Genomic DNA, 17,500 nt, shown 5'->3' with positions numbered 1-17,500 from the left:
AAACGACGCGGTGAGGAGGCCGTATATAAATGGAGGGCCGGGTCCTCGCAGGCACTCATGAGACCGTGCGAGTGAGGCGTGTGCTGCTGTGTTATCAGGCCAGAAAGCATACGCCAGATCAGAATGAACGGGTCGCTTATCGGAGTTCTGGCCCTCCTTGTGGTTGGCGTGTCATCAACCGCTTTACCGGCTTGGAGGACCACCACTGGCTGCGTCGACCTCTGGAACACAAGTACGTTTCGTTTCGAAGAGTCAGTTGGCTCTGGGAATAGCGGAGTAATATATGATAGATGTTCTGGAATAGGCCGTTCCTCGTGTGGAATTGAATGATGTCATAAAATGAACTCTATGATTTAATGAAAAAACAGCCACTCTACCTGGATTTTTAGCATACCATACAGAGGGTAATACGTTTTGCCTAGCTTCAGGTTGTTGAGATCTTCAGTTTTTTAACAGTTTCTCAGTTTATGTGCCCTATGGGTAGTCCAAAATCCGGTAAGTTTGGAAAAAATCTATAAATACAGAATACAGAACATATTTGGAAAGAGCCATGGCATTACTGCTTAATGATAAAGCTTGATACGAATTCCAACTTTTATCCAGATATAGAAAGTCACCAACCATAACCAGCTGTATCTTTAATAAGCAGGATATATAATTGTAATACGATAAAAAATGACTTGCGCAAAGTGACTTACTTTATAAGAGCAGCTGATTTATGCAGCAATATCATTCCAAAGTGCAATTTGACTCTTGGTTCAAATAGATGTAGCTTGAACCTATCAACCACTTATACTCCAATGGCGTACGTGTACAGATGCATTCTTGTAAGAGGCTGAGTGCTCAATACTTTAAACATCAGATATTCCTTTCATTGCAGAATTATATACAGTAGGATGTTAATATTATCCACATACCCACACATAAGAACTTCTTCTAATTTATATACTCATGGAAGAAAAACTCCATCTAATGGTATATAGTATTCGAAAAAATGTTCAGACGTGTCTATGTTTGTGACAGAGGAGGACAAGGAATGGTGTGACCCCCGTGTTGGGATGCCTTTTACATAACGGGAGATTGGTACCACCCCAACCGCCCGATCAACGTTTGCCCGGACTCTCGGGAGCACATCAACACAAGGTTCATGTTGCATACCAGGAATGAGCCTGGAGAGACAACGGTATGGAGGCACTTTCGTGTGTGTGTGTGTTTGTATACATACATACATACATACATACATATATATATATATATATATAATATATTATATATATATATATATATATATATATATATGTATGTATGGGGTACTACATAGCTGGGTATTTATAGAAATGCATTTAAATGAATAATGAAATGATAGAGAACTAACTGTCTTCTTCAGGACACCTTCCTGACCGCGGACAAAGCTGTCATCGACGCATCGACCTTCGATCCTGCCAAACCCATCAAGTTCATTACTCACGGCTTCATTGACACCGGTAATACTGAGTGGCTGAAGGTAAAGTCTACAATAGTCATGTTAAAATGATTTTCGTTGTGAGGGATAATATTGTGGTTATTTTGAACAGAGGATTGTGTCTAGGGTATACCAATGGGATCAAAGAGTAACTTAGATACAGATCTGTGAATACACTTTTTCAATTCAAAACAAAATTACGAATATGAAAGTTGCAGAGTCCGTCTCATGTAAGAATGTGACTTGTTTCCCTGTAAGGCCAGTAATACATTGAAGAAGTTTATAAAATACGTTCTTGTGTTTTTTCTTCCAGAGGTGGCCAGGGCCCTGATAACCCAGGAGACTACAACGTCCATCCGCGTGAACTGGGGAGCAGGTTCCTTGCCCATGTACTACTCTGCCACAGCCACACACCCGGGTGGTCGGCCTTGAGATCGCTTACCTCGTCAACTTCTTCATCGACAATTACGGAGTCGATCCGGCGAATGTGCACCTGATTGGACACTCTCTAGGGTCCCACGTGTCCGGTTATGCTGGAGAGCGGATCAGCGGCCTCGGGCGCATCACCGGCCTGGACCCCCGCCGGACCCTACTTCACGGAGACACCGAGCTTCATCCACCTGGACGCCACCGACGCCGTCTTCGTCGACAACATCCACACGGACGCCGACACCATCTTCGTTCTGGGCTACGGCACTGAGCAAGAGATGGGCAACGTCGACTTTTATCCGAATTCCGGCCATGACCAGCCGGGCTGCGATCCTGTCTCCATCGGCATCGAAATTATTGATGACATTGGGGAGGCGGGCGAGACCTTGCAGCCTGTAGCCACGACCGCTCCGTGGAACTCTTTGAGGATTCCCTCGGAGAGCCGTGTCCTTACCTCGCGCATGAGTGCATCGATTATGATTCCTTCGAACAGGTAGGATCTGAGGATATAATTTTACCTCCCATTTCAACTAACATGTTCAACTGTAGAAATGCTTCACTTGTCTTGATGTATAATCATATATTAATGATTTAAGTAATGTTGCAAAGATCTTGCAATCAGCAGCAGCAACCAGTGAATACATGAAGTAGTGAATCATACTATAACGTGCTTCCGCAGGGTCGATGTGCTAGTTGCAATGAAGACAACTCTGCGTGCGCATTCATGGGCATCCACGCAGACCAATACACGGCCAAGACCCGAGAGAACGTGAGGATGTATTTTGATACCGATTCAAAAGCACCATACTGCTGTAAGTATTTTTCTGCTCTATTAAAAGGTAGTTTTATCGAGTAACTATTTTTTACGGGAATCTTAAACTAATAGAAACGGGGTGGATTTTTACTTTCCTTCCCAAATCCGGGGGTCATTTTATTTTCCCTTTGGGGTACTATTAACACAGGAAATTCACGGCACATGATAACCATTTGAAAAAAGCTTAATATCCCCCGGCGATCTGTTTTTCCCTCTTCCAAAACAAAAAACCTTTAAACCATTTTGGGGGATTGACAGGGCCCTCACCCGGGGAAAAGGGCCAAACGGGGTCCGGGGCCCAAATCTCAATTTTGTGGTTTTTAACGGCGAAAAAACGGCAATGCCCTAAAAAAGGTTTCAATCACCAAGAAAGTTCTAGACACACGAGCTGTGGTTTCCCTTTTAAATTCACAGTCCTAATCTGATTCCCCAAAATTTTCATGCGTGGTAAAGGGTACGAATGTTCCCAAAAGGAATGATGGTTGCGGAGGAACTTAACCCCCCCGTTCCGGGCCCCCGATCCTTGTTTTCTCCTTCCCCCAGGGAGCCCCGGGTTTCCCAAACCAACGGCCAGCCCAAGGGAAATTTTCCCGCTCCCGAGTCCCCTTTCCATCCCCACGCGTGATTTTCCCGGGGCGAGGGTCCCCTTTGGGAAATACACGACCAAAGCCTCAAAAATAACCCCGGGTTTCCCCTCTTCATGCTGCTCTGCAAAAACCGCGCCCTCTAAAGTGCGCTCCGTCAGGAAATTTTCCCCCATGGAATACTACCCCGAGGAGTAAGGGGTTTTTCCCTGCCCTTTTTTAAGACCGATTTTTCTATTTTCTTAAATATTGTTAAAATTAATATAAAATATGAATGTTTTTGCATATATATATATATATTTTATATTTTATATATTTATATATTATATATATATACATATTAAAATATAAAATATATATATTTATATATAATAAAATTATAATATATATATATATATATATATATATTTTATAAATGCAAAAAACCCTTTATTATTCATTTTTCAAACCCCCTTGCAGATTTGCGCCTGGACCCACCCGCGTGGGGGTGTGACGCCCGGGACACTATCTCGAGATCAAGTTTTCCCGGGCACACTGCAAATGATACCCTTTGGACGATTCCCGCTTTTTCACCATTTCCTAAAGGACGCCCCGGGGGTTTTTGGGGAACCGAATGTTTTTCCAAAGAAAGATAAGGCCAGGGAAAAACCCGGGAGTTTAAACTCGAAAGTTTAATTTTTATGCTTCCCCCTTTGCTTGGTTTTATACATCTCGATAAAACTTTTTCGAAGTTTAGGGGGAAAAAATTTGCGGTTTTTTACCCCTTTTTTTACCCCTTTTACTCTTTTTGTGTCCCCTTTTACACATTTATTTTTCAAGTCCCGATTAAAACTCACCCGGGAGCGGGGGGCCCCTTGGGGGGGGCAACCCTTTGGGAAAGCTGTGAAGATCTTATTTTTATGAAGTTTATACTTAATGCCCTTAAAAAACCCAGCTCATTTAAATACAAAAAATTAAACTGCAAAAAATCTTTTTTGGGGGGGCCCAACCCACTTTGGAAAAAAGGTTTATTTACGAATTTTTTACATCAAACTTTTTGGGTTTTTTTTGTTTGTTTTTTCTTTGGTTTTTCCTTTTTCCTTTCCCTAATGTAAAATTTGTTTATTTTTTTTTCAGTTTTTCTCGGGTTTACTTTTTGGGGAAGGCTAAAATAAAACAAATAGCTGGATGGTAAAATGAAATTTCCCGACAAAAACAACAATCATTTATAATTTGGAAAATTTTCAGCTTATACCAAAAAAAATTTTAATTTTATCCCCCCAAAGCCAAGGCCTTTTTTTGTCGGGGCCCTTTGGTTTAGTTAAACTCCCCTTAAAGGGGAAAATCAGTAAACCCCAAGCTCATGTCTACCATTTTGACAGTGATGTGCTATGGGTTCGCCTTGGAGAATACCGCGACAAAATTAAGTACATTTTGAAAAGAAGTTTGGGAAAAGAATGATTTGCCTTTTTTCGGGTTCTGGGGAAAAAGATGTCTAAAAGTTCAGATTGGGGGGGGTTTTTGGGTGTGTGTATGTAGAAAAATATCACATCCACAAAACACACACACACCCCAAAAACCCCACACCACAAAACAAACACACACACACCACACACACACCCCCACACCACCACACACACACACCCCCAAAACACAAAACACCACAACAACACACACAAAAATATATATATATTAAATATATAATATAATATATATATAAAATTTTATTTTATATATATGTGTGTTGTGTGGGGTGTTTTTTTTTTGTGTGTGTGGGGGTGTGTTTTGGTTTTTTGTGTGTGGGGGTTTTTGCGTGTGGGGTGTGTGGGATTTATATATATTTCCCATTATATTATAATTTTCTATATATTTTTATATATAATATATAATAATATATTATATTTTATATATATATATATATATATAATATAATTATATCTATAAAACCTTATACATAAAAAAATTAAATTCCCTTTTATACTTATATAAAAAATGTTTACACACCTCAAAACACACACACAACACACACACACATCCCTAAAATATACAAATTAATTTTATATATATATATATTAAAATATATATATATATTATATATATATATATATATATGTGTGTGTGTGTGTGTGTGTGTGTGTGTGTGTGTGTGTGTGTGTGGTGTGTGTGTGTGTGTGTGTGTGTGTGTTTTTTGTGTGTGTGTTTTTGAGTGTGAGTGTGTGTGTGTGTGGATGTGCTATTATCTACATACACACACACACACACAAATCTGAACTCTTTAGCACATCATTTTCCAGAACCCGCAAAAGGAAATATCATTCATTTCCACTTCATTCACATGTACTTAATTTTGTCGCGGTATTCTCCAAGGCGAAGCTAGCACATCACTGTCAAAATGCGTAGACATGAGCTTGTGTTTACTGATTATTCAGTTAAGGGAGCTTAACTAAACCGAAGGCCCGACACAAAAGCCTTGGCATTGGCGATAAATTTAAAACTTTTATTGGTATAAGCTGATATATTCAATTTTGATATTGTTGTCTAGTGTCAGGAATGCATGTTACCATCCAGCTATTTGTTTTTATTTTAGTCCTTCCAAAAGTCAACGAGAAAACAACTGAACTTTAATAAACACATATTACATTAGGGCAAGGAAAGGAACAAAGAATAAACAAATAATAAGCCAAAGCTGCATGTACAAAATCGTCACTAAAACCATTTTCTCAAAGTAGGTTCGGAAAAAAAGATTTGTTGCAGATATTTATTGTATTTAAATGAGCTCGTGTTTAAGCATTTAAGTATAAACTTCATGATAAGATTTTCTCACAGCTTTACCAAGGTGCCCACCCCAAGGCCGCGTGTGAGCTTAATCTGACTCTGATAAATAAATGTGTATCATGGACACATAAAGTACAAGGGTAAATAAAGGTACAACCGCAAATACTTTCCCTGAAATTCGCAAGTCTTTACGAGATGTATAAACCAAGCATAAAAGAAGCATTACAAAATTAAAATTCGAGATAAACTGCCATGCTTCCCTGGCCTTATCGTTCGTGGAAACATTCGGATTCCCAAAACAGTCGTCCTTTAGGAAATGGTGAACACGCAGGAATCGTCCGAAGTCATCACTGCAGTGTGTCCGGACTTGATCTCGAGAATAGTCGCTGCCGGCGTCACACACGCAGGGCGGTGTGGGTCCAGGCGCGATCTGCAAGGGGGTTGAAAGCATGAATAATGAAGTATTTGCTTTTATATAATATATATATATTATAATATATATATATATATTATTATATATATAATATATATATATTTTAATATTGTATATTATATATATTATATATATATATATATATTATATATATATGCATAAACATTCATATGTATATTATATATACACATATATATACAGAGAATAGAAGAATCTGTCTGTACACATGGGCAGGGATACCACTTACTCCTCGGGGTAGTATTCCATGGAGGAAATCCTGACGGAGCGCACGTAGAGGGCGGGGTTTTTGCAGAGCAGCATGAAGCAGTAGGAAGCCGGGGTTCGTGAGCGTGTCGTCGTACTTCCAGTGAGCCTCGACCCGGATCACGCGTGAGATGCCCACGTGACTCGGTGAGCAGGAAGTACTTGGGCTGGCCGTGGTTCGAAACCGCTCGTGCTCCCTGCAGGGAAGAAGAGACAAGGAGTCAGGGTCTGAACGGGCGGTAGCTCCTCCGCAACCCATGCATCCTTTGGGGCCCATACTCGTACCCATACCACGCATGAGAATTTGATATCAGATTAGGACTGTGAACTTAAAGGGCCCACAGCTCGTGTGTCTAAAACTTACTTGGTGATCTGAACCTTTTCGATGACATTGCCGTGTCGCCGTAAAGCCACAAGTTGAGATGGCCCTGGACCCAGTCCTCGGCGTCCTCGGGTGAGCCGTGTCAATCACCAACTGGTAATGGTAGTCTGGAAGAGAAAGACAGATCGCCGGGGCATATTAAGCTTTTTGCAAATTGTTATCATGTGCCGTGACATTTGCCTGTTTTTAATATACCAAGGACATATATCATGCCCACCGGTTTTGGGACGGACGTAATAATCCCCCAGTACTATTAGTGAAGATTCAGTAAAAAATAGTTACTCGATAAAACTACCTTTTAATAGAGCAGAAAAATACTTACAGCAGTATGGTGTTTTTTGAATCGGTATCAAAATACATCCTCACTTTCTCTCGGGTCTTGGCCGTGTATTGGTCTGCGTGGATGCCCATGAATGCGCACGCAGAGTTGGTCTTCATTGCAACTAGCACATCGACCCTGCGGAAGCACGTTATAGTATGATTCACTACTTCATGTATTCACTGGTTGCTGCTGCTGATTGCAAGATCTTTGCAACATTACTTAAATTATTAATATATGATTATACATCAAGACAAGTGAAGCATTTCTACAGTTGAACATGTTAGTTGAAATGGGAGGTAAAATTATATCCTCAGATCCTACCTGTTCGAAGGAATCATAATCGATGCACTCATGCGCGAGGTAAGGACACGGCTCTCCGAGGGAATCCTCAAAGAGTTCCACGGGAGCGGTCGTGGCTACAGGCTCCCAGGTCTCGCCCCCCCTCCCCAATGGCATCAAAAATTTTCGATGCCGATGGAGACAGGATCGCAGCCCGGCTGGTCATGGCCGGAATTCGGATAAAAGTCGACGTTGCCCATCTCTTGCTCAGTGCCGTACCCCAGAACGAAGATGGTGTCGGCGTCCGTGTGGATGTTGTCGACGAAGACGGCGTCGGTGGCGTCCAGGTGGATGAAGCTCGGTGTCTCCGTGAAGTAGGGTCCCCGGCGGGGTCCAGGCCGGTGATGCGCCCGAGCCGCTGATCCGCTCTCCAGCATAACCGGACACGTGGGACCCTAGAGAGTGTCCAATCAGGTGCACATTCGCCGGATCGACTCCGTAATTGTCGATGAAGAAGTTGACGAGGTAAGCGATCTCAAGGCCGACCACCCGGGTGTTGGCTGTGGCAGAGTAGTACATGGGCAAGGAACTGCTCCCCAGTTCACGCGGATGACGTTGTAGTCTCCCCGGTTATTTAGGGCCCTGGCCACTCTCTGGAAGAAAAAACACAAGAACGTATTTTATAAACTTCTTCAATGATTACTGGCCTTACAGGGAAACAAGTCACATTCTTACATAGACGGGCTCTGCAACTTTCATATTCGTAATTTGTTTTTTAATTGAAAAAGTGTATTCACAGATCTGTATCTAAGTTACTCTTTGATCCCATTGGTATACCCTAGACAAAATCCTCTGTTCAAAATAACCACAATATTATCCCTCACAACGAAAATCCTTTTAACATGACTATTGTAGACTTTACCTTCAGCCACTCAGTATTACCGGTGTCAATGAAGCCGTGAGTAAAGAACTTGATGGGTTTGGCAGGATCGAAGGTCGATGCGTCGATGACAGCTTTGTCCGCGGTCAGGAAGGTGTCCTGAAGAAGACAGTTAGTTCTCTATCATTTCATTATTCATTTAAATGCATTTTTATAAATACCCAGCTATGTAGTACCCCATACATACATACATACATATAATATATATATATATATAATATATTATTATATATATATATATATATAATTATATATGTATGTATTTTATGTATGTATGTATACAAACACACAACACACACGAAAGTGCCTCCATACCGTTGTCTCTCCGGCTCATTCCTGGTATTGCAACATGAACCTTGTGTTTATGTGCTCCCGAGAGTCCGGGCAAACGTTGATCGGGCGGTTGGGGTTGGTACCAATCTCCCGTTATGTAAGGCAAACCCAACACGGGGTCACACCATTCCTTGTCCTCCTCTGTCACAAACATAGACACGTCTGAACATTTTTCCCAATACTTATACCATTAGATGGAGTTTCTTCCATGAGTATATAATTAGAAAAAAGTTCTTATGTGTGGGTATGTGGATAATATTAACATCCTACTGTATATAATTCTGCAATGAAAGGAATTCCCGATGGGTTTAAAAGTATTGAGCACCCAGCCTCTTACAAGAATGCATCTGTACCGTACGCCATTGGAGTATAAGTGGTCTGATAGGTTCAAGCTACATCTATTTGAACCCAAAAGTCAAATTGCACTTGGAATGATTTTTGCTGCATAAATCAGCTGCTCTTTTAAAATAAGTCACTTTGCGCAAATCATTTTTTATCGTATTACAATTTTTATATCCTGCTTATAAAAGATACAGCTGGTTATGGTTTTGGTGACTTTCTATATCTGGATAAAAGTTGGAATTCGTATCAAGCTTTACATTAAGCAGTAATACCTGGCTCTTTCCAAATATGTTCTGTATTCTGTATTTATAGATTTTTCCAAACTTACCGGATTTTGGACTACCCATAGGGGACATAAACTGAGAAACTGTTAAAAACTGAAGATCTCAACAACCTAAAGCTAGGCAAAACGTATTTACCCTCTGTATGGTATGCAAAAAATCCAGGTAGAGTGGCTGTTTTTTCATTAAATCATAGAGTTCATTTTATGACATCATTCAATTCCACACGAGGAACGGCCTATTCCCAGAACATCTATCATATATTACTCCGCTATTCCCAGAGCCAACTGACTCTTCGAAACGAAACGTACTTGTGTTCCATGGTCGACGCAGCCAGTGGTGGTCCTCCAAGCCGGTAAAGCGGTTGATGACACCCCAAACCCCACAAGGAGGCCAGAACTCCGATAAGCGCCCCGTTCATTCTGATCTGGCGTATGCTTTCTGGCCTGATAACACAGCAGCACACGCCTCACTCGCACGGTCTCATGAGTGCCTGCGAGGACCCGGCCCTCCTTTTTATATACGGCCTCCTCACCGCGTCGTTTGGGCGTTATCTCCGCCGGGTTTGTCCCAAAAACGTGATACCGTGGGACATTTGTGCTTACAGTTTGGCGGTACTCGAGAAAAATGCAAGGTTTGGGTGGCAGTAAAGTATTTTCGTAAGTAATATGTGTGTATGTATTCATAATTACATACAAAAGTCATTTTATATATGCATATTATATATATATATATTATTATATAATTTTATATAAAATATATATATATATATATATAATATATAATATTAAAAATAAATATATAACAATTTAATATAAAGTATGTGTGTGTGTGTGTGTGTGTGTGTGTTGTGTTTGTGTGTGTGTTTTGTGTGTTATATATTATATATATAAAATAATAATATATATATATAATATTATATATATATATTTTATATTATATATATATATAGAGAGAGAGAGAGAGAGAGAGAGAGAGAGAGAGGGGAGAGAGAGAGAGAGAGAGAATAGATATAGATAGAATATATTATATATATATATTATATAGATAGATGATGATAATAGATAGATAGATAGATGATATTGGGATATTATATAGATATATATAATATATGATATATAATATATAGCCATATAATTAATTAATATATATATATATAGATATAAAATATATAGATAGATAGATAGATATATATATAAGATAGATAGATATATAGCCATATAAAATATATAATATAGATATATAATAGATAGATAGTAGATAGATAATAATAGAAAAGATAGATAATAGATAGATAATAGATAGTTTATATTATATGTGTGTGTTGTGTGTGTTGGTGTGTAATATATATATTCACACAAACATACACAGCATATATAATACACATATAATATATATATATTATATATATATATATTATATATAATTATATATATATTATATATATATCCATTATATATATATATATAAAATATATATATATATATATAAAAATATATATATATATATAAATAATATATATAATAAAATATATAGTGTACATATACATCCACATATATATTCATATATACTCATATATATGTGTGTGTGTTGTATATTTTATAATTTTATATATATATATATTATATATATATCTATATATATATATATATATATTATATTAAAATATTTTTTTTTTTTTTTTTTTTTTTTTTTTTTTTTTTTTTTATGGTGGGTTTCATTTTGAGCCGCCGTGGTCACGCATGATACTTAATTTAGTTTTCATGTTTGATGCTCTTGGAGTGAGTACGTGGTAGGGTCCCCAGTTCCTTCCACGGAGAGTGCCGGGTTTGTTATCTTTTAGGTATCATTCTCTCTATTTTATCCGGGCTTGGGACCAGCACTTGACTTGGGCTGGATTGGCCACCCAGTGGCTAGGTAGGCAATCGAGGTGAAGTTCCTTGCCCAAGGGAACAACGCACCGGCCGGTGACTCGAACCCTCGAACTCAGATTGCCGTCGTGCCAGTCTTCAGTCCGATGCTCTAACCACTCGGCCAACGCGGCCTTATATATAATATAATATATATATATATATATATATATATATATATAAAAAATTTTATATATATATATATATATAATATACACACACACACACACCACACACACACACAAACACAAACACACACAATACACTGTAAGAGTCTATGAGTACTTGGGATAGTGGCTTGCTGGGGTAGTGATATGGTATAATGGCTTCACTCTTTATTGATAAGAGTAAAAACCCACACACGAGACGATGTCTGTGGCTAAAGCGGGGTCACGTGTTTGGGTCAACCCGCCCGAGGGGGAGGGCTAGGTCGACCTTACCACCCCGGGCGCTAAGCACGAAAATGTCGGGTCAGGCGAGGTCAGATATAATTGTCATCTACGCCCTCGCTGAGTTGTGGTTCTAAATTGGACTTGGAGCCACGTGGTAAACAACCATGTGGTCTATTGGTAACAGAAATAGATTTATGTATATGCCATACACACACACAATATATTCATATATATATATATATATATATATATATAATATATATTATAAAATATATATTATATAATATTTTTACAGATATATGTATGTATGTATGTATATATAAAAACAAAATTATAAGCATATATATGTGTATGTATTTTGTATAAATATATACATTTAAATATATGTGTGTGGTGTTTATATGTGTGTGTTTGTGTTGTATCGATGTGTGTGTGTATGTGTGGTTGTGTGTGTGTATGTGTGGTTTTTGTATGCGTATATATATATATATATATATATATATATATATATATATATATATATATATAATATATTATATATAACTAAAATACACACCCTACACATATGTACTTCTTCTTTTTAACGGTAGGTTTATGTCTGAGCCGCCGTGGTCACAGCATGATACTCAATTGCAGTTTTCACGTTGTGATGCTCTTGGAGTGAGTACGTGGTAGGGTCCCCCGTTCCTTTCCACGGAGAGTGGGCCCGGGGTTACCTTTTTAGGTAATCATTCTCTCTATTTTATCCGGGCTTGGGACCAGCACGACTTGGGCTGGCTTGCCCACCCACGGCTAGGCAGGCAAACGAGGTGAAGCTCCTTGCCAAGGGAACAACGCGCCGGCCGGTGCTCGAACCCTCGACTCAGATTGCCGTCGTGACAGTCCAGAGTCCGACGCTCCCAACCACTCGGCCACCGCGGCCTTGACGATCATGGGTTTTCCATGATTTTTCTTGGCAATTTTAGAGCGGTGGTTACACATATGTACACACATACATACATATATATATATATATATATATATATAAAATATTATATATATATATATATATATAATTATATTATATATAAAGGTGTGTATGTTAATATTATAAAACACCAACACACACACACCACACGCACACACACACACACCAAACACAACCCATATATATATAAAATATATATAATATATTTTTAAAATATTATAATATATATATATATATATAATTTTATATAAAAAATATGTATATTGTATATTAATATTAAAATTTTATATATATAATATAATATTATAATGGTGTGTGTGTGTGTGTGGTGTGTGTTGTGTGTGGTGTGTTGTTTTTGTTTGTGTGTGTAATATATATATTATATATATATATATATATATATAAATATAATATAATATAAATATAATTTATAATATATAATATTTAAAGTATAGTATATTATATCTATATATATTTGTGTGTAATTATATATATATATATATATATAAATTAATATATATATATTATATATAAAATATAAATTATATAATATAATTTATTATATTATATAATTTATATATATATTATATTTTGTATATCTATCCATCTATCAATCTATCTATCTATCTATCTATCTATCTATCTGTCATCTATCTATCTATCTATCATATTATATATATATATATATTTTTTATTATAATTAATATATATATTATATATTATATATTATATATATATTATATATATAATAAAATTTATATAATATAAAATATATTTTAATATATATATTATAACTGTATATGTATTTTATATATAATATTATATTTATATATATATATAATTATAATTATATATATATATATATATTATACAGGTAATGTATGTTTGTATGTAAATAAAAACATTTATAGCATTATAGTGTAGTATATATGTAAAAAATATATACTTTTTAAATATATGTGTGTGGTGTTTATATTGTGTTTTTTTGTGTGTTCGTTTTTTGTGTGTATGTGTGGTTGTGTAGCATATTTATATATATATATATATATATATATATATATATATATTTTAATTTTATATATATTATATATATATATATAAAACCCACACACCACACACATATGTACCACACACACACACAACACACACAAAAATATATATATAATTTTATATAATATATATATATTATATTATAACACCACACACACACACACATTTACACCATAATATATATAAAATTTTAAAATTATATATATATAAATATATATAATAATATATATTATATATAATATTATATATACAAAAACCGTGTGTGAATGTATATATGTATATTATATATACACATTCATATATATTATATATATATATATAATAAATATATATATATATATATAATATAATATATTATATATATAATATAATATTTGTGGTGTGTGTGTGTGTGTTGTGTGTGTGTGGGTGGTGGTGGTTGTTTGTGTGGGTGTGTGTGTTTGTGTGTGTGTGTGTTGTGTGTGGTGTGTGTGTTGTGTGTGTGTGTGTGTGTGTGTGTGTGTGTGTGTGTGTATATATTATATTAATATATAATATATATATATATATAATATATGTATACATATATGATTATATATTTTAATAATATAATATTATAAAAATATTATATATATAAAAATATTAATATAATATATGTTTTATATAAAATTACATATATATATATATATATATATATATATATATAAATATATATATATATATATATAAATATAATAATATATATTTTATACCCAAAGGGGGGGCAAGGTCCGGGGTTCGCCCCCGCCCCCCCTTTTAACGACTCAGCTGTGAAGAGCACGGTATGCTGACGTCACATGGGGGGTAAAGTCGGGGGGGGAAAGAAGCTGGCCGCTATACTGCAACCCCCCGCATTTAAAAAGTATCTTTGCGTTCCTTTGAAATACGGAATCTTTTATGCTCTACAAAGAATACGCTAGAACGGAACCAAAGGGTGATCTCAAAATAAACACTGCCCACACGAGTTTTTTTCTTTTTAAATTTTTTTAAACATTTTCTCTAACTTTTATTTAGCTAGTATTTTAACCGAAATTTTTTTATATCTACATATCATATTTTCCTTTAAAGTCCATCGATTGCTTAAAACTCGGGAAATCATGCTCTCATTTTTTCTTCGCATTTAACCCCTTTTGCTTGGCTAAAACAATAATATATACCAGCCAAAAAGTACCCACTAGGTTTAAAGTGATTTTAAAGTTCTATGCCCGAACCATCCCGGAAAATATTCCTTGGCATTCACATTACTCTGTTTGTGGCAATTAGCTTTCGTTTGCCGGGCGCACCCCCTCTCGGGCCCGAGCTTTTGTGCCCCACCAAAAAAATAGAGTACGCGCTACAGGCGACTCCAGAAATTTTGCGCTTTGTAGCGTGCGAAGTGCCCGACGGAACCCGGGGGTTTCTCTAAAAACATGGATATGGACCAACTTTTATATATATATATAATATAATATATTTTATATATTATATATAATATATAATTATATATAAAATATAATATAATTAATTTTAATATATAATATATATATATAAAATGAGAATATAGAATGTGCATATATATATGTGTTGTTATTATTTTATATATATATATATATATATAATATATATAATATATATATATAAAACCCAAAATTAGTATATGTCGTATGTATTGTATATTTATTTATGCAAAATATGGAATAGATATAGATATTATTCTAAAATACATATAAAATATACAAAATCTAAACATATATATGTGTGGGGGTGTGTCCGTGTGTGCGCGTGTATGTGTGCCGTTTTGGGTTTTGGGGCGTGTATGCGTGTGTGTTTCCGTGTGTGCGCGTGTTGTGTTGTGTGTTGTGTGGTGTGTGTTGTTGTGTGTTGTGTGTTGTGGGTGTGTGTGTGTGTGGTTTTTGTTGTGGGGTTTTATAAAATATATATTAATATAATATATTATATATTAAAATATATATATATATATGTATATATATTTTATATATGTATAATATGTAAATTTTTATATATATTATAATATATATAATTATATAAATATAAAATATATGTTTATATGTTATATTCCTCCTCATCATCATCAGGGGGTAACGCCGACGGGGGTGTGGGTGCATCCCCCCTTCCTTCCAAACCCCGAGGTTCCCTCAGGGGATCTCCGCAGCCCTCGGCCCATCTCTAATTCCTGCAAGGTCTCGTCGAGCTGCCAGAGCCATGATCTCCTGGTCGTCCCATGGGCCTCCCCCCCCAGGGTTGTCTCGCGAGAGGCAAACCGATGGCAGGGGACCACAGGGAAGCGACTAGGTGCCCATATAGCCTGGGATTTTTTACAAAAGGCATCCAGACGAACTCCCAAAACATGGATAGCATCAGGTTTCGCTTTCCCTAGACAAAACTGGCAGTATCAAGGGCCTTTAAGACACATGACTCCTGTTGCAGGACCAAACCCTCTATTGACTTCTTGGTTGACACCCAAATGTGGACTACACTACCCAAAGGTTTTAAAACTCTCGTAACTTCAAAGTCCTCGCTTTCAGGCAGGATCGCGAATGGGTTCCCCCCAAAACCCCCAAAATCCTGAATCTTGGTCTTGGCCAGGAACCTCTAGGGCCCAAAAGGGTTTCCTCATTGCTAAATCTCTGGGGCCGCCACAAAGACTCCAGGGGGCTCAATAGGATGGAAAATCATTGGCAAAGTCAGGTCGAGCCTTGATATTGCCCGCGTTTCTCCACACTGATTTAGCTTTGCCCCTTTCTAGTTCATACAGATGTTGAAAATTGTTGGTGCAAGGGGCACAGCCTTTCCCCACCCCTAATAAAAAGGAAAAAGTTTTACAGACCACCACCACACTTTACAGCTTTTCTGTACCGGTAATAGGCTTTTCTATTAGGCCAATAAACTGGGGCGGGAAATTCCCCTTCAAAACTCCCATAGCAATTCCGATCACCGAGTAAAGCTTTCTTTAGGTCGATGTTGGGTAAGCAACCCACGACACAAATTCACAACAGCGTTCCACAAGTACCGAGGCGCTAGTATTGTCTATTGGGACTTGCCAGGATGAACTAGACTGCTCTGGTCTCGATGCCCCAAGGGAGTCGCAGATCCTTTCAGAAGATGTGGGCGAAAAACCCTTTGGGTGGTATGCGAGCAGTGTAATGCCAGGTATTGTTACAGTTCCAACGATCCCCTTTTCCCCCTTTCCCGAGAGGGATGACCCACACTCCCCCAACAGGTCAGGGGAATGGTACCAGATTGCCGATGGCAGTCAGGGCTGGCAAGATGGCAAGCCCCCGGGCCATAGGTTCAACCCCCGCCTTTTGAAGTTCACGGGGGTTCACATATGCCCGCAGCTTTCCCCCCTCTTCGCTTGGAAATCGCCATCCTAAACCTCCATTAGGGTAGGAGGTTCCACTGAGGGTGGGTCCGGCACAGGTATTGTGACATTGCTTACTTTGGAGGGTCTACCTGGTACAATGCTCAAAGTACTCGTCAAAGTTCACAACCCCCTCATGATCTAGATGATCCGCCCCTCCCCTGATCGAACTGCATCATCTGG

At 37.3% G+C, this 17,500-nt stretch overlaps 1 protein-coding gene and 2 pseudogenes across 2 annotated transcripts in view; 2 read left to right on the top strand and 1 right to left on the bottom strand.

The window, feature by feature from the left end:
• LOC119597852 (gastrula zinc finger protein XlCGF8.2DB-like) overlaps nt 1-17,500 on the top strand; it is an 80,286-nt gene that overhangs the window by 28,548 nt on the left and 34,238 nt on the right. The gene's annotated exons all lie outside the window — the stretch shown is intronic.
• Nucleotides 42-3,782, top strand: LOC119597986 (annotated as a pseudogene).
• Nucleotides 6,317-9,359, bottom strand: LOC119597985 (annotated as a pseudogene).

Source organism: Penaeus monodon, chromosome 40, assembly GCF_015228065.2.
Source record: "Penaeus monodon isolate SGIC_2016 chromosome 40, NSTDA_Pmon_1, whole genome shotgun sequence".
NCBI lineage: Eukaryota > Metazoa > Arthropoda > Malacostraca > Decapoda > Penaeidae > Penaeus > Penaeus monodon.
This window is presented reverse-complemented; position numbering and strand designations above follow the sequence as displayed.